At 27.5% G+C, this 6,842-nt stretch overlaps 1 pseudogene across 1 annotated transcript; it reads right to left on the bottom strand.

Annotated features, from left to right (window-relative positions):
• Positions 1–3,561: 3,561 nt before the first annotated feature.
• Positions 3,562–4,967, bottom strand: LOC111292367 (methylesterase 9-like; annotated as a pseudogene). Its single transcript, XR_016345675.1, has 3 exons — positions 4,503–4,967; positions 4,174–4,306; positions 3,562–4,038 (listed from the first exon to the last, which is right to left on the bottom strand). The product of XR_016345675.1 is annotated as a methylesterase 9-like (transcript).
• Between the last annotated feature and the right edge of the window lie 1,875 nt (positions 4,968–6,842).

Below are 6,842 nucleotides of genomic sequence, written 5' to 3'. Positions count from 1 at the left end.
GTTTAAATTAATAAGAGCACTCATGAATCGTTATTTAAAAATTTTGATTTAAGGACTTAAAAATATTCATCTTAATGCATTTTTTTTAAAAATCTCTAGTTAAATAAGCAAATAAAAACATCATAAATATATGTTCAATTATTTATACTTTAAAATACTTGATTTAAAATTGAAAGCATAATAGATTTTTGCTATTCTATTCCATCCAAAACTCTTTTCTTTACTCATTCAATTCGAGATTTCTTCAAATTCTTCATCTAAAAATATTTTTTTCATTCATGATATTTCTTTTTATTTCCTCCGTTAAATTTTCCTATTCTTATTTCTTTTTCTTTTTGTAATAATTTATATGATCAATAAGAATAAATAATGAATCTTTTCAAGAAAAAAGAGAAGCATTTTTTTCGTTTCCTTGAGGTATGCAATTTATTTTTTAAAAAGTTTTTATTTCTTGATTTTTATTTAATTTTTGGTTAATATGTGCATCAATTCTATTACTTCTACTCTAAACTTTATTCTATTATGATGATAAAAATTTTAAATTGGAGTTTTCTAATCTTTTTTTTTTTTTGTAATGGATGGAACTTTTTTATTATGGATATATACATGTATGCATGATGAAGATAAATGTTTAAGGGATTGAGGAATGGTTTAGAATCTTACGAACTTTTCTAGGTTCAACTTCCTAAATCACATTTTTGTCTCCAATTTCAAATTCCTCTATCTTTTTGATAGATTTCATTATTAAATTTCAATTACACTTTATCTTAATTATCAATTTTTCTTATAATTTCCTAAGATTTATAAATACTTACTACATTTGGATTTTATGTAAACCTTTTTCCTAGAGCAAATTTCTTTTTTTTTTTTTACCAATTAAGCAATCAAATTTATGAAATGAATTTAATTAAAAATTTCAATTTTTTAAATATTTACTAATATATTTTCTAAATTAAGATAGAGGTCAAAAAGTTACTTGAAAATTTTGTTGACAAATTTTTTTATTTTGAAATTTTTATACTTTCAATTTATGAAATTAAAAATCAAATCAAAGATTTTAACATTAAATATAAAAATTTAATAAAAACTAAAAAAGAGAGATGATACAAATATTTAATGATAAAAAAAAAATTTTGAATCTATAAAAATTCTAAGTAGATTTTTAATTAATTAAATTAAATATTATTATAATTATAAAATCATGGATAAAAAACTAGTTATAATATATATTGCTATATAACATGTTTTTAATCTTCATGTCCTTTGTTCTTCTAATCACATATAATTTAAATATCTCGAATTTGATTCTTATAAACGAAGAGATGGAGTTTATAGGACAGGAGAAGATTATTTATTACTGTGTAATATCTATTTTATATGAAATTTACTAAGCTGCTTAGAGGTTTTTTTTTTTTTTTTCCTTCTAGCTTCTTGTAATTCCATGTAACAATATATTTAAGGGGCACCAGCCCACTTGGGTTTAACTAGCTTTGCTATAATAAGGCAGTATAGGTAGATGGATATTACTAATAAATACGGAACAAATGAAGTTTCTATTAGTTTTACGATCATATGAAGGCTGTTGAGGAGTAGCTGCCTATATTTATTGTGGCAAAATGAAAATACAAAGTAGCTAGTGGCATGTGTTGAAGCATCATTTTCACATACTATTTCCAAGTGATTGTAAGATGATTTACTTGTATTGTACTATATATATATATATATATTACCTTTTCCTTTTTACAATCAAAGAGGAGCATCATATATAGTCTTGACCCAAATAAACTCTTATCAATTTCATCAAGAATTTGAGTTAAAAGGCAAATTGTTTAAGTTCCCAAATTTTGAAGTAACAATTCCTTGTTGGTAAACCAATTAAGGATCCTATCTTGTTCATTTTAATCACACTATTTCACCATTTTATCATGATTGATTACACCTTTCACTTAATAAGATATTATAGGGCAATAAATTACTAACTTTCATTTCCCAAAATAATTGTAGCAAATAGCAATCATTGTCACACAAATTATTATTAGTATATGAGTTTGATTTTATGTAATGATAATAAAATTTTTTAATTTCACAAGTATGATTAAGAGGATGTCACATATTTTTTTTAATTATTTTATATTTTTTTTGTTTAAAGGAGGCAACGTCCTATTACATGAAAAGGGGAAGGGGATGACTTAGTTTGAACTCAAACTTTAATATCTTCTTTAAGGCTTCTTTGCTACTAGAAAGACAATTATTTTACATTTTTTACTATAGCTTGAGAGGTATATGTCACTTTACTAATTTCACTGAGTATATTGCCATAATATTATGATATCTAAGAGGGATATTATTAATTAACAAAGCTATAGCTTGTTTCTGATTGAAAACCAGGAAATTTGGTCCCTGGAGGCTGCAGAAGCTATGAGTTGTCCCCGAGTTATGCCGCCTCAATTGACTTCTCGAAGAGGAAAAGTCGTTTTCGTGTGGCAGTTGTTTCTTTTGCTGCACAATTGGAGTATTTCAACTTACCAATATAAATTCAAAATTACATTATCCCCCAAGCATCCGGTTAAAATTTCAACAGTATTAATTATATTATTTAGCAGTATTTTAGCAAAAATGTTGTATGATTTTTTTTAATCTAATTTATTTTAACATAATTTATCCTTTAACTGCTATTAGTTCTCTACCAGGTTCGTTACCATACATTAGTAACGCTTTATAAAAAAATAAACCATGATATAGTTAAATGTTGCTGAAACTGTAACACCATAGCCCAAATAACATTTGGGCTAGAGAATTAAAAGGCCCAATACGATGTCATGAGATTTTGTATTTAATTTTGATAAAGAAATACTCTGGATTATGTTGGAAGAATCCCGAATGCAATAGATTATTAGCAAGAACAATTGGGTCTGGTTTAAATGGCAGATTTTATTGTTACCTTGGCAGCACATTTGTTTTGTCAGTTAAAAAGAAGGGAGAGAGAGCTCTTGTTCTTCTTTCGAGGGTTGGAAAACTTAAACTTAGAAGATCAAAATCAGAGATTACAGCGGGTTAATGGTATTTTAAAGGTAAGTAAAGGCCTTCTTTTAAAAGAATATATTGTTGGATTGTTAAAATCTGAGATTAAACTTAATGGGGAGAAACCTAAAAAATTTATGAAATTTCTCATAATTCTTTATGATCAGCTGACGAGATTTAAGGGTTGGTAAAGAGAGATTGTTTAATTGGTGTTGAAACATTACTAGCTATTGGAGACTTCTTTAATGTAATGGTTCTTGATTATTGTATTTGGTTGGTCTGTTTCTCTTGAAGACTTTAGACTTTTTTTTTTTTTGAAAGAAGACTTTAGACTTTAGACTTGATTACAATCCAATACCCCAATTCACTTTAGAATAATTAAGACATAGAACCCTATTTAGAGACTTGTATCATTTTGTTTTCAACCCTATTTTCTTGACTAAAAAGTGAGATTTGATTAGAGATTTTATATTTGAATCATATATTATAAAAAAAGACACTGAGCAGGGACAAAACATTAATTCTCAGTCCAAACAAAAATGCCATTATCAAATTGCACTTAATTAGTTTCAATAGTTTACTCATTCTTAAAGCACACCCACGTTTCATCCCCCATCAGTCATTATCATGATGATCAAATTCAATGACTGGGAAACAAGAGATCCATATTGATATAATTACTTAAAACTCGTGAACAAAAAGCTTGTGCAGAAAACAATTAGTTGTATTTTTAAGCATATTTATTTGCAATTTCCGAGAAAGAATCACAAAGTTCTTGCGTCTTGGAGAACATTGGCATGTGATCTGCGCTCTTAATCTCCAAAACATCTATTGGGGGATTGTTTTCAATCATCCATCGTTGGAATTCCCCATCCATTGCCTTATCCTCATTGCAAACAATATAAATTCGTGTTACGGTTCCAAACCCTTCACTCGAAAAATTCTTTGCCTTGGACATATCTTCATGAAAGAGAGATCCTGGCCTTGTCAAAGTCTTTGCAAGTTCAAGTCCTTCAAAAGAGTGGAAAAAATCAAACACTAAAGCTGATCTTTTCAGGGGATCTGCTGCGCAAATACTAGCTATAAATGGTTTTAAGTCGGAGGATCCAGTCTATCACAAAAGGGAAAAGAAAAGAGAAAGCCGAACCTCAACAGGGGATAGATGATAGAGCTTGGATGACAAGAATTTGGGGCCCATAAACATTATCGAGAAAGGATTTTCGATGGTGCCAATGTTTACAAGATGAGCATCCTGCAATAGTTCTTCTGTGACTCCTGCCAGGTACTTCACACAGAAAAAACAACAATTTCGTATATCAGAATTTGCACTGACGATCATATATAGGAAATTAAAGTGTGTATACTCATTCAAATATGGTTTAGAGGCCACTTAGGGCTTTTTTCCCCCAAGATTTTCCAGTAATAAAGAATATGAAAACAATAAGGTGGTTAATAGATATATCAAATTTAATTATTACTACCTTATCCAAAACATATGATGGTTGGTGCATGGTATCTGGCATGAAAGCCGTCAAGAAAACACCAACTGAAATCTTGTTTGGGAACTCATCCATGGCCAGGGCTAAATTCATGCCTCCTAGGCTGTGCCCCACGAGAATGACCTTTTGCTCAGGAGGAAGAGAGTCCAAAATATCTAACAGTGGTTTGGTGTACTCATGAAATGTTTGAACGTCTTGGATTACCTTCATGTTGATGCCAGATGCTGTGAGGTCGAGGTGTGACCCTGTGACCGTTAGACTCCAGAAGGGGTTTGAGCTTGCACCAGCACCAAGCTCCATGGCAGAGTCCATGTACTAGAACAAAATGCTTCCGTTTCTTGTTCTCTGGCATTATAATATCTGTCGGAGTAATTGTTGTTGCTCTGTTTCCTTTATATGTAGTTGGAATGTCTGGCCCAATGTAGATTCCCAAATCAATTGATCAATTGTAAGTGTCTCTGAACACCGAAAAGTATGGTGTCCTGAGCAAGAAATTTCGTCAAATTCTAATTGTTTGTTCCCAAGTCAACGACGATCTTAATATTTCATTTTGAAAAAATCGTATAATATTATATTTTATGTTATTTTTCATAAGACTTATCATATATATATATATATATATATATATATACAAAAATTAATATATATTTATATATATTTTACACTTCCCTTATTGCTTAATAAAAAAATGCATAAAACTAAATTATGAAAAAAATAAATTAATAAAATTAATAATTTTAATTTCGAACAGATCACTTTAAATTTATTTAATATATATTTTATATATTGAGAATTGTAAAAACTTGAAGGGCCAAAACCTCCCCATTCTTCTCCCACAGTCCACCATGTATACGCAGTACTAAGAGTTGTCAAAGCTTGTGGGGGCCAAGGCCCCCTAATTCATCAACGACGGTCCGTCACTGGCCGAACTTACCGGTTTTTCAAAACCAGAAAAGTTCCTTGGTAAAATCGGACGAACTTTTGGCTGTCCAACTTTGACACGTCTGTCACTCGACACGCAATAAGGATAAATCTTTTGACAATATCAAAATAAATCAAATAGAAAAGACAACCCCTTACAAAGGCAAAACCGAAGACAAGATCATTCTAGCAATTGCTATTTGTGGAAGCGGAATCCTACTAGGACACTACTGTTTCACATTCCATTGTATATGGGACGAAACATGATGCATTACTACTAGAAATTTAGAAGTAACAGAAGTATATATTTGTATTAAAATTTTAACCATGACAATGGTGAATCATACTGCATTCTTGTATAAAAAGCAAAGAAATTTCATCATCAAGTACCCATGTGAAAAAACAAAAAGACATGCTAGATACTTTATAGCCCTAACTTTACATCATTAAATTTTTATTATATAAATATGACAAGTCAATGATAATCCTATTCACTAATGAAATTTGAAATTTAATCTATTTATTATAATTCATAAAAATGTAATTCTCTTATTAGTTTGATTTGAAAACTTTAATTAAATTACTAATTTTATTAAATTTTTATCATTAAAAATATTGATATAACCATTAACTTTATGACATAAGTGTTGATATTACTAATATGATATTCATTTAATGGATATAGTGTTAACTTTGTTAACGTGATAACATAGATAAATAGAATCAATTGGTAAATTATGTAAATAATCTATATACTTACACAAAAGTTGAATTTTAATCTCTTTAATATAATTTATAAAAATCTCACATTCGAATAAGTTAAATTTTGTAATATTGATATAATTACTAATATGATCAATTACTCTCTATTAACTTTATTAACTAACCGTTGCCTTTTTATAATAATATTTGAAAATTAAAATGTCTTGAAAATTTTCAAAAAGTATGTTTGAAAAATTAAAAATTGATAAAAAAAAATACACAATAATTGATTTTCTAGGTTTTTTTTAGAATTTTTAAAAACATTAAAGTTAATTTTTCCTAATATTTTAAATTTTTTAAAAATATTTTTTTAATTTTTTAATAAAATATTTCTTTATTTTTTTAAAAAATAAGGTTTTAATTTAAAAAATCATATTTAATTTAAAAAATCATATTCATGAATTATTTAGAAATTTTATTGATTATTAAAAAAATTAAATTCAATTTTTTACAGTATTTTAATTTCTTTTAAAAAATAATATATCTTTTCTTTTATAAAAAAATCAGATTTCAATTTTTAGAATTTGTCAATTTTTAAATATTAAATTTAAGTTTTTTACAATACTTGAATTTTAAAATCATATTTTTTTGAAATTTTTAATAAAATTAAATTTTATTTTCTAAACAATTCAATATTTC

Source organism: Durio zibethinus, chromosome 10 (genome assembly GCF_047325235.1).
Source record: "Durio zibethinus cultivar Kanyao isolate XHJ-2024 chromosome 10, ASM4732523v1, whole genome shotgun sequence".
Lineage (NCBI taxonomy): Eukaryota > Viridiplantae > Streptophyta > Magnoliopsida > Malvales > Malvaceae > Durio > Durio zibethinus.
Note: the sequence above shows the minus strand (reverse complement) of the source record. Positions and strands in the feature narration are given on the sequence as shown.